Source organism: Microtus oregoni, unplaced genomic scaffold (genome assembly GCF_018167655.1).
Source record: "Microtus oregoni isolate MIOR12 unplaced genomic scaffold, Mior012 000000F_ref0000247, whole genome shotgun sequence".
Taxonomy (NCBI): Eukaryota; Metazoa; Chordata; class Mammalia; order Rodentia; family Cricetidae; genus Microtus; species Microtus oregoni.
In genome coordinates, this window is record NW_024543059.1 from 64,329,510 (window position 1) to 64,345,865 (window position 16,356).

The window sequence follows — 16,356 nt, forward strand, 5'->3', positions numbered from 1 at the left end:
AAACAAGATTTCCTGAGTATATTGGGAGCATGGGGTTCATGGGAGAGGGTTGAAGGGGAGGGGAGAGGAAGGGACAGGATTAGAGAGAAATGTATAGCTCCATAAAATCAATTAAAAAATCATGGGGCTGACTGAGAAGCCAATGAAAATGGCACTGGAATTTGTCTCTTACTGAATGTACTGGCTTTTTGAGATACTATTCTGTTTGTCTGCTCACCTTCCTAGGCCTGGATGGAGGGGAGAGGGCCTTGGACTTCCCACAGGGCAGGGTACCCTGCCCTCTCTTAGGACTGGAGGGGGGAGGGTGAGTAGGGGAGTGGGAGGAAAATAGGAGGAGGGAAGAAAGTGGAAATTTTGAATGGTATTATTTATAAAGCCATAAAAAATTTAAAAAGTCATGCTACAAAGGAAAAAACCCTCAATTTATAAAGATTGAGAAACTAAATTTAAAGAGGCTGTGACTCTACAAGGCATAGATGTGCAGAAAGATCTTGCAGTAGAAACACAGGCCAGAGGTGACCAGTGAATTTGGGCAAAGTTATTTTTTTTTTTAATGGTTTACCTGTTGGAATGTGAAATTTGAGAAATAAAAGTAACAATTCGTAAAGAGATGGGAAAAAAAGTGAACAATGTTGATCTAATATCAGCTGCAGACAGTGACATCACCCTCTCTGCGTTGTTCCTGCTCTCCCGACTGTAGTGACAGAAGAATCAGATCCAATGCTGTTCACACTCATGGCACATTTATTACTTTCAACATTTAGCACTATTAGGACACTCTTAATTGTCTAATAACAAAATCCAAGAGTTTTAAAGCCTCTGATCTATTTGTGTAATCTAGTTTTGATTTTTTAAAATAAGGTTTCATTGAAATAGGTATCCCATCCTGTCCAGGAATGCTTACAGATACATATAGTTAATAATGGAAATAAAAGCATACTGTACAGGGCGGAAATGTTGAGGGAGACTTATGAAGGACTCTGTCATAGGTATGTTTTTGGAGGGGATTTTTTAGTTTATAATTTCTCATTTTTAAAGACTAGAAAAGATAGTGACTTTGAAGTATTTATACTTTAGAAATAGTAACAGCATCTTCAAAGAACACAGTAAATTCTAAATAAATGTCAGTGTCATGGTAGCAATTGGTTATCTTTACTCTTTGCTTATGCATAACTTATAGATACATAATTTAAAGTTTGAAATTATGACTCTCGATCTTGATAAACTTTCACAAATACAATCACTTAGAAAAAGTTCTTCAAGATACTGACCTCATAACTCTTCTAGTCAACAGTCAAGTTATTAGCTAGAATTCCTGTGTAAATGAGCATTTCTTCCTCAACACTCTCCAGAACTGAACACTACTAAAAACTTGTTTGGATTCTCTCAACTCAAACTTGTGTGATCTTTGCTTTGTCATTTTTTCACCTTCATTGAAATTAGGATGAATGTTGTGTTTGTTGGTCTTCGTTGTAAATCTCATGTTTTTACTTATTAAGTATTTTTCCTCACCAATTTGTATGCTTTCTTAATGTATTAAGCCTGTTAATGCTTTCACATTTATACAAGTATTTTCGTAGTTTTGAATTAATTTTAGTATTAAAAGGTTTATAGAAGCATTCTTTTAAATCCTTCCCCTATGAAATCTTACTGGTCAGTGCATTGACTGCCAGCATTTTTAGACTTAGACTCCAGGATTTCCCATTCCTGCTCTCAGCATCTATTCTGTGGACGTTTTGGAGCAAATATTCTGGGTTTTATTACAGTATGGTCATTTGTGTGTCCGTTTGTGGGAGTTTCTCAGTGAGAATGCCAGACTGGCTTAGGACTTCTTACACCCTTGTCGCAGGTCCCTGTGTTCTGCAATTACAGGCCTTGCAGCTATGTCTAAGTCTTCTGTTTGTTTTTCTAGTTGCACTTTAAATTAAAAAAAAAATACCTGTAAATGCCAAGATCAGGCTGGGAGATCCCATTTGAAATCCTCTGATTGACTAACAGTGCATAGAAGCTATTAAAGTATGCAGGCCCAGGTTTCTCTAATACCACATGATTTCAATACATGACCTCATATATGACCTCATTTTGTATTTCTTAGTGGTTTAACTTAAAGACTGATAGATAGTTAATCACCTCATTGCTACGACAAACGTGACTTCAAGAAGGAAGGGTCCATTTTGACTGACTTGCCATGCTGGCAGGAAGTGGTGTTGGCAAAAGCTTATGGCAGTTGGTCACGTTGTGTGTGCAGCCAGGAAGCAGACAGAGATGAGTGCCACCGCTTAGCTTCTTCTCCTTTTGTGTGAGGGTGACAGTTATGGTGGGTCTCGTCCCCTCAGTTAGCCTACTTTAGATAATGCCTGAGAAGCATGCGCAAAGGCTCGTCTCCTGTCAAGCTGTCTCTCTACATCAGCCACCACAATAATGGCAGTATAATGTTTTGTCTTTTAATACTTAACACGAGAATATTCATTTTAGCAATTTCTGTGACATTTCTCATATGTTCCCAAAGCAGTAGGTTCTCTCTTGCTTTGTGCTTCTATTATTTTAGCTATGTAATAGATCACTGCCATCCACCGTGGCATAAAACTACAGCTGTTTGGTGGTCTCAGTTTCTGTGGGTTAAGAAATGGTGGAGAGTTGGGCTGTTGCATCTGGTCAGGGTTTCCCATGCATTTGGTCAGCGTTGGAATGGAGCAGATGAGGCTGTGTGTGTGTGTGTGTGTGTGTGTGTGTGTGTGTGTGTCAGGGGGAGGGGACTAATTAGAAACCTCTTTTCTCCATTGAACCTGGGCTTGTCCTCTGTGCTAATCTGGGTTTCTTCGTAGTGTGGGCGTTAGCAGCTAGTGCGGTAGCTGAGTGATTGAGGGAGAACATGAGAATGAACAAGGTGAAAACTCCTTGCCTTTTATGCTTTGTTTCATGAAATCAGAGAACTCCACCTACACTCGGGTCAAGAACTCCAAGCTGAGGGATGCATGTGGTACAGAAGTACCTGGTGCGTCATAAGGCAGTGGTATTAGTGTGGTCATCTTTGGAAACATGACCACAGCCACTTTACCATTCTCCTGTAGACAAAGCATCACTGTTTCTGCTTTCATATTCTCAGTCTTGTTCTCCGATTAGATGCATTTGCAGGCCAAGGTTTTGGACTTTAAGGAAAATCAAAGTGTAGGCAGGGGTGAATGTCCTTGTATACTGAAAACTTTGAACTGAAGGGTCTTGTGAGCACCTTCGAGCACCTGACAAGAAAAGTTTCCTGTCTTTCACATGCATTCAGTGCTGAACCGCTGTGGGAAATCCCCATTGCTCTACCTGTTCATGGGAGAAAGGAGCCATAGCTATCCTGTTGGCCATATTGCCATTTGCTTATCGAGGCTCTGTCCTTTCTGCAAATTGTTCTGGCAACTCTTGGCTCTTAACTCTGTGCTCTGGATTCCATTCTTTGGGTTATCAGTTGTTTTTTTTTTTTTTTCCAGAAGGTGTGGCCTTTGTTGACCACCGATGACTCCATTTCCTCCTCTGTCTTTCAGTTCCAAATAATAGGATTCTTTAACAGTCTCTAGAGTATTATATATCAATTTATAAACCACCTTATTAATGACCCACTGTGTTAGCAGAAGCTATACAGACAGCGATGTTTGGTTTGAGGATGCTGACTTTACAGCACCTTAGGATTCTTAGTAGGCCTGTGTAGTAGAGAAAGTCAGCTCTTGTGCCTTTAAGGGGCATAGGAGACCTTTAAACTGCATTACAGCACTGGCGTCTCGACTCTCTTATTCCTCCGTGTAATAAACACTCTTTTTAGTTACTATCGACCTTTATTTGTCTTTTGTCAAAGCCTAGCTCCATCGAGTCTGGTACTTGCTGTCATTTCGTCTCTGTTGTAATAAAGGGTGAAGAAGAGTGCTGTTTTTAAACCAGCACACCCTGTCTTTATTTAAATAGTTCCTCTTGTTGAAAACTGTACAGCTTTAAAAAAAAAAAAAACAAACTTAACCCAGCTCTATTCTGCTTCAGCATCTCCTCAGCTGATACCTAGAGCCTATTAGGTATCTATTCTGTTTCAAATGTCACTAGGCTGTATTTACTACTAAATTAGTTCCACTCAAAAAACCCCTTCCCCTTCTAGTGATATAGTCTGCAGCCAGGACCACAAGAGCTTGAAGCAACAAGGAACTGTCCGGTCACACTGTGACTCATGGTACTTGCTCTCTGCACATTGGTAGCGTGGTTGGTCTTTGTAACCACAGTATCCTCTGGGGTGGGGTGCTGTTCACATGGTAGCTAAAACTTTCCAGAGCTGTGTTCTGTTCAGTAAGGTGTGACATCAATCAAATTTTATGATCCAGCCTTGGAAGTCATAGACTATCACACTTGCCATGGTAATAAATTGCCAGATTGAATGAGAAGGGGCTGAGAGCCCCCTTCTGTGGGAGGAGCCTTTAAGATACGCTGTAAGAATGTTCTGGGTAGAAAAGATCATTTCAGCCATCTTTAAAAAAAAATCTGCCACAGTGATAGGCTTAAACAAATGAGGAGATGAAGTTTTGAGGGGTATGGAAGTGGGGTTTGATCTGGAAGGAGTTAGGAGAAAGGAGGATGGGTTGGATCAAAATGCATTAATAAAATTCACAAAGAATAAGAATGAAAAAATTCGGTCACACTTCTTTCTATCCACTTTACAAATTAACTCAAATTTGTAGAATGCTGATTTATTTAATTTTGTGTTAAAAGAAAAACTCTAAAATCTTTGCTTTTCACAATCAAACCTTTTCGTTTACACATTCAATTTCCATTTTTAGCCTCTGATGGCATCCTAACTTTTATGTTTTTCTTTTGCCAAATTCAAAATAAGGATTGCGGGTGGTACATGTTTTAAGTTATATTAAGTTCTTAGCCACGTGGAATTTATGAATGGCAATAGTTTTATTTGGCGGGCGGACTACTCAAAAAAACGAGAAGAGGGGAAATGTCACTCAAAAGAAGAGAAATTATTTTTCTTCCTAAAGTCTACATGTGCATTGCTATTTTGTGGTAGGTCCCAGTGATTCCTAAAATTAACCCTGTAAAGTAGCAATAGGTATGTGACTGAATTTCATGACTATGACCCACAAAAACTTCATTTAGCTGATGAGGTTGTAACTGTGTGCCTTTCTGTGCACTTGGCCACACCAGCCTAGCTGGTCTTCTATCCCTAGGTGTATGTGGGCTGCGTGTGTTTTGGCAAATTTGGGGCTATTTTAGATGTTTAGTCTACACAGGTTGGACCCTTTCACTGCATCTTATTGACTTGGATTCCTCTCCACCCTCAGCAATAGCATCACCCAGCTTGCTTTTGAAAGACAGCCAGAACATAACAGCATTTAAGATCCAGGATCCTGAAAATGGCTAGGATTGTAAAATGTGTGTGTAACTTCTTGGAGCTTTCAAGGGACCGCGTTCTGTGGAGTCCTTTAAAATGAGTCAAAAGTGACAAAAATTAATGGAAAACCAGGGTAAATTATCTTAGTTCACCATTATTATTTTACCAAAGAAGTCACATATCTTGGCTACAGGTATGGCTTCTGATAATGAAAAGTCAGCCATCACAGAAATGAATCGGTGTCTCTAGGGAAACGCAGGTGGTCGGCTATAGTTTTAATGCATTCTAAAGAAGGAGTGGTGTATGATCTAGTGCAGCAAGTTAGGATCTAATTTAATTGTTCAGTCCAGGTCATGGATGCAACTTGCCTCAACTTTTCATGCTCTGTGATGTAAGGTAAAACCTATGAATTAGTGGATATAATGTGAATAAGCGGGACTGCGGGTGGGGGTTGTTTATTAATTCCAAATGGATTTTTAAGACCTTTAAATTATCTTCAAGCTTATAGGCAACTTGAGTAAAACATGTTTTAGGTGCGCAACTAAAGTACTATGATAGTCTTGTCTTGGATTGAGTGAGTGAGTTTTTAATTAAGTTCCCTTAAGTAGTTATATATTTTACCATGATAGTACGAGATCTTGCAGCTACTGCTCTGGGAACTTGCAGTCGTGAAAGTAGATTTTAGTTGATAGGTGTCTTTCTTGGGATGTGACCTGTACTCTATATACCTAACCCACGATGGCAGATTTACTCTAGCACTTAGGAATGATCAGAAAGAGAAGTTATGGTACTGAAGTGTGAACCTGTGGTTATGAATATTTGAGAAATTGAGACAACAGGATTGTTTGAGCCAAGGACCTAAGGGCTAGCCTGGGCAACATAGAGAGCTACCACCTGTGATAAAGAAAGCCATAGTATGAAAAATGTATCTTATATTCTTGGATATATCCTTCTCAACATATACGATGCTATTTACAAGTTATAAGTCAGTATATTCTAGAAGTCCACAAAAAGGTTATATAAATGTCATGAGTAACTACACTGAGCATTCCAAAGGTACTATTTTCACCGAAAGTATTTGATTATTTAAGAAAAGTGGTCAATGCTTTCTGTCATTTTCATTTTGGATGGTAATTTGGTTTAGAAAGAAATGTATTCCTAAGGTATCATGCTTCTTTTAACCAAATGTCTAGGTGGAATTTAAATAATTTGGTGCATTAATGAATTTTAAGTGAAACTTGCCTTTCAATGGAATGTTATGTCATTGGACTAAAATTTGAATTTCTCATTTTGACTTAAATTAGTATGGCTCTCTATCTGGATCCCCTGGTAAGCTACAGGGAATGCTAGCATCTGGGATCACCGTAGTGACCCTGGGCCTGCTCGTTTATGGATGTGACTCAGATTTTGCGTTTGGGAAGACCTACCAGGTGGTTTTAATGTGCTGCACATGTTCCAGCCACTAGTTGGAAACGTCATTGTCAGTCCCAGGTGTTAGACTTCGTGTGCTCTTGCACTTATACTTCAACTCTTAGAGAGAGGATTCTTTCCCAAGTAGCTTTCCATGGGTAGGTCTGTCTGTCTGGAACGTCCTTTCTTGATATCATCACATAGCTGATACCTTCATGGACCTCTATGGGTTCAGCTTAAGATGAAGCTTTTCAAAACACAGTATTGTGCTTTGCTTTCATTGTTTTATGTTTGGCTAGGAGATACTATCATATTTTTTTGAGCCTCTCTTCTTCCTGGAGTACAAACTCAGTGAGACAGTCAGTTCACTGTCATTTTGAGGTCATAAAACAAAGCCTGTTGTCAATTAATATTTATCATTTATTTATTTATTTATTTATTTATTTATTTATTTAAGAGTTCTGCCTCCTCACCGCCACCGCCTCCCATTCCTCCCCTCCCCTGATTAAGTCCCCCTCCCTTGTCAGCCCAAAGAGCAATCAGGGTTCCCTGCCCTGTGGGAAGTCCAAGGACCACCCACCTCCATCCAGGTCTAGTGAGCTGAGCATCCAAACTGCCTAGGCTCCCACAAAGCCAGTATGTGCAGTAGGATCACCAAACAGACTGGATCAATACTTCTGAATAGGTGACTATCAATGCTGATGCAGAAGCCATAGTGGTAACATGCATAATTATATTTTTCCTCCTCCAAAAAGCTACATGTGATCATACTTTAAATGTTAAGATCTAGAATAAAATGAATGAAAATGAGAACAGGCAGAGAGGAGTAAAACCTAGAAAATATGGATACTACAATATTGGAAGGCTAAGGGCAGTGATGATGACTGCAATAATCACTGCCTCCAGAGTTCCTCTCTCCAGTGACCACATTCTGAGTCTTCCCATCACCTGTAACATGTTTAATGTTTCAAAGTTTCCTTGGCTTTCTGGTTAACAGACACTGTTTTCAGAACGATTTTCTCTTTCAAAAAGTCACCTCTGAGCTCTGTCTCCAGCACTTCGATCCTCTCTGTGCTACATCTCTGCATCTATTGCTTGTGTTATCGTGGTCTTTGGAATTGGTTCACCATCTGTCTCCCTCTTTAAACATGCTGAAATCAGAAGACTGTATCTGTGTGGGCATCCCCATCACATGTCCTCAGCAATGTTAACTGAATGAAAGCATCCAGTAAATTCAAACATTCTTGTAAGAGCTATTCCTTGACTGCACTCCAGTTGAAGGCCTTACTCCCAAGATTATGTGACTGCAACACTTATCCTTGATGACTATAAAGAAAAGAAAAGAGGACACAGAGCTTGGGGTTGGAGGGTCTGGGAGGAGTTGGGAATGGTGGTTGTGATTAAAATTCGATGAAAGAAATTCTTAGGAAACTAATAAAAAATTTACAGAGAAGCATTTGAAGTGGTAATTAAGATTGCAAAAATGTATTTGTTGGGAGTATAAGTAAGTAAGTCAAAGTAGTTTTTAATAGTATAGTGCATAACTAAGGTTTCCTAAGCCAAAGAGTGAAGTGTGATGTTATGTACTCTTAGGAAATTATGAAAACAGTATTGGAGACAATGAGTCTGAGTACTGACTTCCAACTGATAGGCAGCTTGTCATCTGAATAGTTTTCACTACTCACTTGGGACTTTTTAATACATTATTTACTATTTTTGATAAACTTCTCAATAACTGCTATTCAGACAGATGCCTTTTCCAGTAACACCTGACACATGCTTTAAAGTGCAGCTTTTAATTGCTATTGATTGCTCGTATGCCGATGATTGCTTTCAGCACTGTACTTTGAACTTCATTGTTCTATTACCCTCTCCCCCCCCAAAAGGCAGCAGTCTTTGGACACATACATGCTTAAACTTCTCCATGAAACTTGTTGGTTTCATAGGTACAGTTGTAAAGCTTTGGACATTTAAATACCTGTTGGAATCACCTTAATAGTTGATCTTCTGCTTCAAAAGCTCAGAAGTATTATATGCTTATTTTTAGGGATTGGTAATATTTTTCAGAAACTTCCATACAGTTAAAATAATCATATTTTTATTGCCTTACTTTTTATACTGTTAGGTCCCACAAAGTCATAGTGAGAGGCACAGCGGTGTGAGGATTTTGCTCCTGGGAGCTTGTGAGATGTATAAACTTTTATTTTTTTCCTTTGATTTTGCAGGAGAAAATACACCAGTTCAAGCCAAGCAGTTTGCCGCATTCCTCTGAGGAACAGGAGAAACCTTGGTAAGAGCATCCATGAAAGCTTTTCTTCTAATTTGCACCGGCACTAACATATATTTGGACCTAGCCTTGGATCTAGCTTAAAATGCAGCCCCTGTGAAAGGATACGAAGAGGGGCTGTTCTATCAAGAGGCACAGAAGGGTGGAAGTGCTATACAGGTCATTTCAAGTGAATACCTAGTGTGGAATGTTTGGGTGTAACATAGGATTTCGTTGTGGGCACAGAGGAAATGAAGCTGAAAAGGTCAGACCCATTTGTGACCAGGGAGAGGCCCATATTCCATGTTGAGAAGTTTGACCTTTTTGTCAGCAAGAGGAGGCTTGGTGACAGATCAGAAGATTGATGGAGGAAGTGAAGGGGTAACAGAGGGACTAGACTGGGGTTGTTTCAACTGTTATGATTATGTGACAATGAAGCCTGAGTTTTGATTGGTTTCTCACTGAAACGAGGGGACAGTGGATATATGAGCCTGTGTGTTGCCAATTTCAAGATTTTGTTTTGTCACCGAAGAATTCATATTATATCGATCACTGGAAAAATATTTCTACTGAGATATTTTCCTGTACTAGAAGATTTACATCAATTTTGTGAGATTGCCTGAGTTGTGATTGTCTTTCAGTCTTTGGCACCATAATTTATTAGCTTACCTAATTCTTTGAATGTAGATGGAAGTTTCTGTCCTACCAGGTCCTGAAGCCATTCAGTCTCAAAGAAACAGACAGAGACTTATATTAATTATAAACTGTTTGGCCTATTAGCTCATGCTTATTATTAACTAGCTCTTATCACTTAAATTAACCCATAATTCTTGTCTGTGTTTAGCCACGTGGCTTGATCCTTTTCTTGGTGAGGCATTCTCATCTTGCTTTTCCTGCATCTGGTGGGGCTGATGACTGCATCTCTGCTTTCCCTCTTCCCAGAATTCTCTTACTCTGGTCACCCCATCTATACTTCCTTCCTGGCTACTGGCCAGTCAAAATTTTATTAAACTAATCTGAGTGACAAGTCATTAGAGTGTACAAGAGCATTAGCCCACATTGGAACTTTAGTTTCTCTGTGTATGAAGTAGAAATACATGAACAGAAAATGAGATGATATAAGGGAACTACACCCTTTAAACATGGAAAGGACTACATAGTTGTGAGTTACTAGATTTTACACCACTTGGAGCTGGTCAGTAAAAAAGTTGTTATTCATTAACCTAAGATCATGTGTAAGAGTGAAGATTATACATATACCATAACCCAGCTAGACACATAATCATGTTCTATTTTAGCCATCTTCCTTCATGCAAAGGTCTTTACTGTTCTTGTTGGATAAAGCTGACCCTCACAATGAAACCATAAGATCAGGAAAAAGGCCAGAGTGTATTTCTCCATCACATTTATCTGCTTCTATGGCACTATGAATACTTCCAAAATTGTCTTAAAATGCCTTGAAAAATAAAAAGATCAATACAATTTACCTTATAACCTAATTAGTTCTTTCAAATGTATTATACACAGCAATATTATATATGAGTCTTCAGCTCTAATGAATCTATAGGATAGAATCTCTATCTTTAATCTTTTCATTATTTGCCTGCCATTTTTGTCTACATATAAGATGTTTTCAGCTTCTCTCCAACAGGACATCTGACATATATATATATGTGTGTGTGTGTGTGTGTGTAATATATATATTACAAATGTGTATGAACCAAAAGAGTAAGTGGTGACTCATTCATTTCATATTAAAATTGTTTTTTGTAGTGATATTTTGTTTGTGATCTAACAAATAAAGCTTACAGAATCAGGGAAACAGAACAGCCAGCCACTAGAGAGTTCTTACCTCTACCAATGTTCATATCAAAGGGGTGATACTGTTTCTAAGAATCCTCAAAATACATCTTCAGATGGAATCTGCACCTTGTCTCCTGTCAACTTATATTTCTCTCTCTCTGCCCAGCCATATCACTTCTTGTCTCTACCTTCCTGGTACTGGGGTTAAAGTTTTGAGCCACCACTACGTGGCTGTTTCTCTTTTAGACGGAATCAGTCAAGTATAGCCCAGAGTGACTTTTAACTCAACAGAAATCCCTTTGCCTCTGTCTCTCAAGTGCTGAGATTAAAGGTGTGTGCCACTACTGACTGGACTCTATGACTAACTAGTGTGGCTAACTCTGCACTCTGATCTTCAGGCAAGCTTTATTTGTTAGATTAAAAACAAAGTATCACTACAGGTTTTCTCTTTTTTTCCCCTTCCTTCCTCTTCTTGTTTTTGAAATATATTTTGATTAGAGAAAGCTGGCCTTAAAGAAGATAATGATGAGTCTCCATTTTGCAGTGTTCAGTCCCCCCACATGAAAACATGCTTATTATGAATGTGCAAAATTAACCAGTGTTGTTTTTGTTTTATTTTTGTTCATGAATTATTAGACTTAATTTACATTGCGACTCTCATTGCCTAGTTGAACTTAATAATCCAGTGATGTTTTTATTAGGTACTGCCAGATGATTAATAAATATTCTTTTTAAAGTCAGCATAAATTTGGTAGACGGGCCTTCCTGTCTGAGCTGGTGTCTTTGCTCCCTCCTGGCTGGAGGAGGAAGGGCTGGTGGCTTGGCTTAGGGAAAACCTTAGTCTTGTTTCTCTACTTTCGCTGGTACAGATCCTTTTTCTGTGGGTGGTTTCTGGATGACCTCTGTGACCTCCCTGCTGAAGAACCGGACACCTGTGCTTCTCCTGCATTTGTTTGCAGTTCCTTATAAAGTGCAGGTTTTGTGTTTTCTAAAAATAAGTATTCTGTCGAGTCACTGGATGTTAAGGAGGTGAAAGATATCTCGGAGGAGTCCTGGGAGGGAAGGAATATAATCAAAATTTACATATTTTTAAATAAAAAAATGGTACACATTTAATGATGGGTATGTATAGATACATGGAAAGGTCTTCATATGAGTTAAAAGAAACAGGCATCAGGTTTAGAAGATGGCTCAATGATTAAGAATGAATACGGTTTTTATAGAGAACCTGAGCTCAGTTCCCTGCATCCATGTCAGGAAACTCACAACCTCCTATAACTCGAGTTTTTGGCAACTATGCTTTCTTTGTCCACTGGTACCTGCACTTATGCACACACACACAATCAATCTCTCTCTCTCTCTCTCTCTCTCTCTCTCTCTCTCCCTCTCTCCCTCTCTCTCCCTCTCTCTCCCTCCCTCTCTCTCTCTCTCTTTCACACATACACACACAAAATTAAAAATAAAAAATTGATCTTAAGAAAAAAAAGAAACATACATCAAGAGTTGAACTGCACCTTTATGATAAAAAGAAACAGTTTCCCAATAGGCCAGGTCACAGTCACCATCTGGACATTAAACTCTTCCTAGAACCTTATTGTCACATGGATCTAATTTCTGTTTTGCAATGGTTGTAGACAATGTTGAATTAGTGTGGAATAATTTTAATAATTTGTTATGAAGTGCTTATTTTATGTTATATTGTTTTAATAATTACAGATTTTTAAAATAAGAACTACTTGAAATTGTATTGCAGATAAGTGCTTACTATGTTAAACAACACTTTTTGTGCTCATCCTCCTTATTAGTCATTTTTATTCTGTAAATTCATATATCAAAACCAGAAAATTACATCAGCTTGAAATTTAGGCATGATTAATAAGCAAGAAAAGAAATTGGCACCATAGCCAAGTAGCAACAACTCTAACGTGACAATTACAATGCTCCCGATTCTTTTTCCTGCTATCGATTTGCTAAACTAAGTGCAGCTGAGCATGTGTTTTGGTTCTGATTATGTTCCCACCACTATGAAACATGTTCTATTTGTTAATACAAGGTGCTTTATTTTGGTTTGGCATTAGTTTGGTGTGCTGTCAAATGATAATTAAAATGGGCACACATTCTTTGCTATGGCTCGCATAGTTAGGATATTCTTTCATCTCTGTTTATGCACGACATTGTTCCAGTTGAAAAGAACAAATGGCCTATTTACAAATTGTGCAGTCAGTATTTCTAAAACTCATAATGGATAAATGCTCAGATAAAGGACAGCCGTAAAGGTTAGTAGACTTATGTGCGATTTTCCTGTGGGGTCCTGGGAGCACAAAGTATTTATTACTTGAGAACAAAGAACCTTAGAGTTAAAGGTATACATGATATGACGAGTAATAGGTCCCCAAAGGAAAGAAAAAGGAAAGCACAGTCCATGGCTTACTTCTAACTAGGTTAGGTGTATGGTGCATTTTCTTTTTCCTGTCATTTATACTGAAAGTCACAGACCCTCGAGTGTAAAATGAGTACAAGCTTTAGATTACTAATGTTTTGCTTGTAGCTGTTGGCCCCTGAGATATGTTTCATTCCTACATAGGGTAGGAAACTTTGTATAGTTTACATCCGATTAAGTTTGTCAACAAAATAGTTCAAAATTATTCATGGCTTAGCTTTTTGTTTTCTTAGTTTCTAGCTTCAAGAAAACATAAAATTTAAGTATTAGTATAACCAGAGTACCTATTTCCTAACATTATCTTTTAGTATATTAGCAAACCAAATATGCCCATGCAGGTAGTTATAATCCTGGAGGTGTAATTAACTCATTTTCTCTGTATTTGTTTTATTTTTCAAATTCCTTTAAAATTTACATAAACTTTATTGTAGAAAAATGACTTGCAAATAAATAAAAATGCATCTTTATCACAACTTTTTCTATTAAAGTTTTTTATTAGCATGTAAACATGACATTTTTGAACAAGATTCGATTCCCTTTTGTTCTTTACAAAATAATCCATTGCAACTGTGAATAAATTTAAATTTCATTTAAAACTGCACAATGACACAAAAATAAAAATTCTAATTATTGAATCTTTGGTCTGTTTTCTAATTTATATAGTTTACAAGTGAGTGGTGATATCTATGCAAGGTCAGTTTTGTTGAGGCACAAAAATTCACCCGTTTGGTCTGTATTTCCTGAAATGCAGTAGATGTCTAAGATAGAAAAAGATGCTCAATTATGATTAGTCACTGTGGCAAAGAGATTGGACTTCAAATTTAGTAGTTTCACTATGAAAAACGAGAGGTAGTTACAGATCGTTTTAGGGCATAGAGAGAAATTCAAACCTTTATATATTTCCTGGTCATAATGTGAAATGATGCAGTCTATTTAGAAAATAATTTGACATATATTTTTGCATGTTAGAACGCAAAATGAGTTTTTTCCCCAATCATTTGCATGTCGGGGGATATTTAATCATGCCAAGAACTTGGAGTTTGAATTTGCATTATTTAAATAAAATTAACCTTCGGTCAGAAGACTGAATTAGCACCTAGTTAATAGAAAGTAATCATAGAGAATCAGAGGGCATCTGGAAGAGATAGAGATGCTCCAGAAGGATTAGGGAGGAATTTGGACTGGCCAGTTCTTTGGGAGATACCAGCAAGGAGAGAAGGCTAGATATTTGCTACTCAAGCTCTCTGAGCTAGCAGGTTTTCACCCCAACCGTTGAACTTGAGTTTTACTTATAAATAGAATGATAGAGATTTAATTTAAGTTACTTTTAGTGGCAGAGGCAGAACTAGTGCCTGTGGGGACAGAATTCCCTGCCAGAGAAGCAGGCCAGTAACTACATAGTCAGAAATACTAGCTGAAAAAGTCTTAGATTAAGGCACAGCCACTGTGCCGAAGTTAAAACATTTTCACTCATTGGTATTTACCAAATATTAATGAAAAATTAAGTTAAAAGAAAACATGAACCTAAATGTTTATAACATCCTTTTTCATGATGTTGCCAAAATGAAATCCAACTCAAAAGTCCATCAGCAAAGGGAGTGGTGTATAACCTGGCATATTCATGTAATGAGATGCTATTCTATATTAAAATGAATTGATCTCAAATTATTCCCAGGTTAATAATGAAGAGGCAAAGGCATGTGTGCATCTCATCCTCCATCTTGAGAAGTGACCACAGGCCGGCCACCTCCCCTGTAGGAATTTCTGCTTCCTTTGCTGTGTTTGTGTGCTGTTTTAAAACATCATTCCATTCTTCTCCCTGTTTCAAGGAGGGAAGGCTTTTGAAAGAATAATCCTTCGCTTGTCTAATTTTGCATGCTGACCTGCCATGCCTGGGACAACAGCTACGGTGCCAGTGTTTTCTCTTTTATAACTCCTCCTCAAAAGATAATCCATGTGTCATGTTGATGATTTTACATTTCACATGCTAGTGGTTTGCTGAGAAGGAACCCCTAGGAAGAACACACAAAAGGGGGAATGCAAATAGAAATTTATCAAGGGAAATTTTATTAAGGGACAGGTGTGTAAGGAAAATCCAGAGGATAAGTAAGTTGCTGCCGAGACAGAGGGGTGTTGTAGTTGCTACTGTCTAAGGCACGCTGATGAAGAAAAACAGATTTAGACTATTGCTTCTACTGAGTAAAAAGAGGAAAAAGTACAGATATTTCTCAGACGATGAATATATGATCTGGGTGTAACTTTTATGGCTTCTGATGGAGACTATATGCTAATGGTTTTAATTGCAAAAGAATAGATGTTTTTCTCTATCATAGACCAGCATATTTGAACATCTACTGAACATGTTCACTGGGATTCAACACATACCAAGTTATTGTGTCTAAAACTAAAACTACCCCCTTTTCCCAGCACCCTATTGTGAACTTGCTCCTTTTCCTGTAACCTAGGTTGTCAAAGACCTAGCTGTCCAAAACAGAGCCAGCCTTAATCTGGACTCTCTGAACGTGGCAAACAATGAGGGCTGATGAGAAGCCAAGGACAATGGCATGGGGTTTTGATCCTACTTCATGTTCTGGCTTTGCGGGAGCCTAGCCAGTTTGGATGTTCACCTTCCTAGACATGGACGGAGGTGGGAGGACCTTGGACTTTCCACAGGGCATGGAACCCTGACTGCTCTTTGGACTGGAGAGGGAGGGGGAGAGGAGTGGGGGGGAGGGGGAGAGGGGTGGGAGGAGGGGAAGGGAAATGGGAGGCTGGGAGGAGGCGGAAACTTTTTTTTCTCCTTTTCTCAATAAAAAAAAATTAAAGAAAAAAGAGGCTCTTTACCCATTTGCCAAGTGAAAAAAAGGCATCGAGCTCTTTTGTGGCACCCTTTCCTTTGCTAGTTCCTTCTTTTTGCAACATTTCAGTACTCAATATTAAAATTCTCTTCATTCTCTGAAAGAAGCTCAGAAGGCTCATTTGGTCCTTCCTGACATGTCCCTTGTTTTTCCTAACCAGGGTGGCACCAATTCTTTGCAAAACAATTGATATCAGGTGGGGTGCAGTCATAGACTG

The 16,356-nt window shown here is 38.4% G+C and overlaps 1 protein-coding gene across 5 annotated transcripts in view; it reads left to right on the plus strand.

Moving 5' to 3' along the window:
- Bmpr1b (bone morphogenetic protein receptor type 1B) overlaps positions 1-16,356 on the plus strand; it is a 301,342-nt gene that overhangs the window by 161,727 nt on the left and 123,259 nt on the right. For all 5 annotated transcript variants that reach the window (XM_041648284.1, XM_041648263.1, XM_041648314.1 and 2 more), the window contains one exon: positions 8,998-9,062. The gene's annotated coding sequence lies outside the window, so the exon portion shown is untranslated. The remainder of the gene's footprint in view (positions 1-8,997; positions 9,063-16,356) is intronic.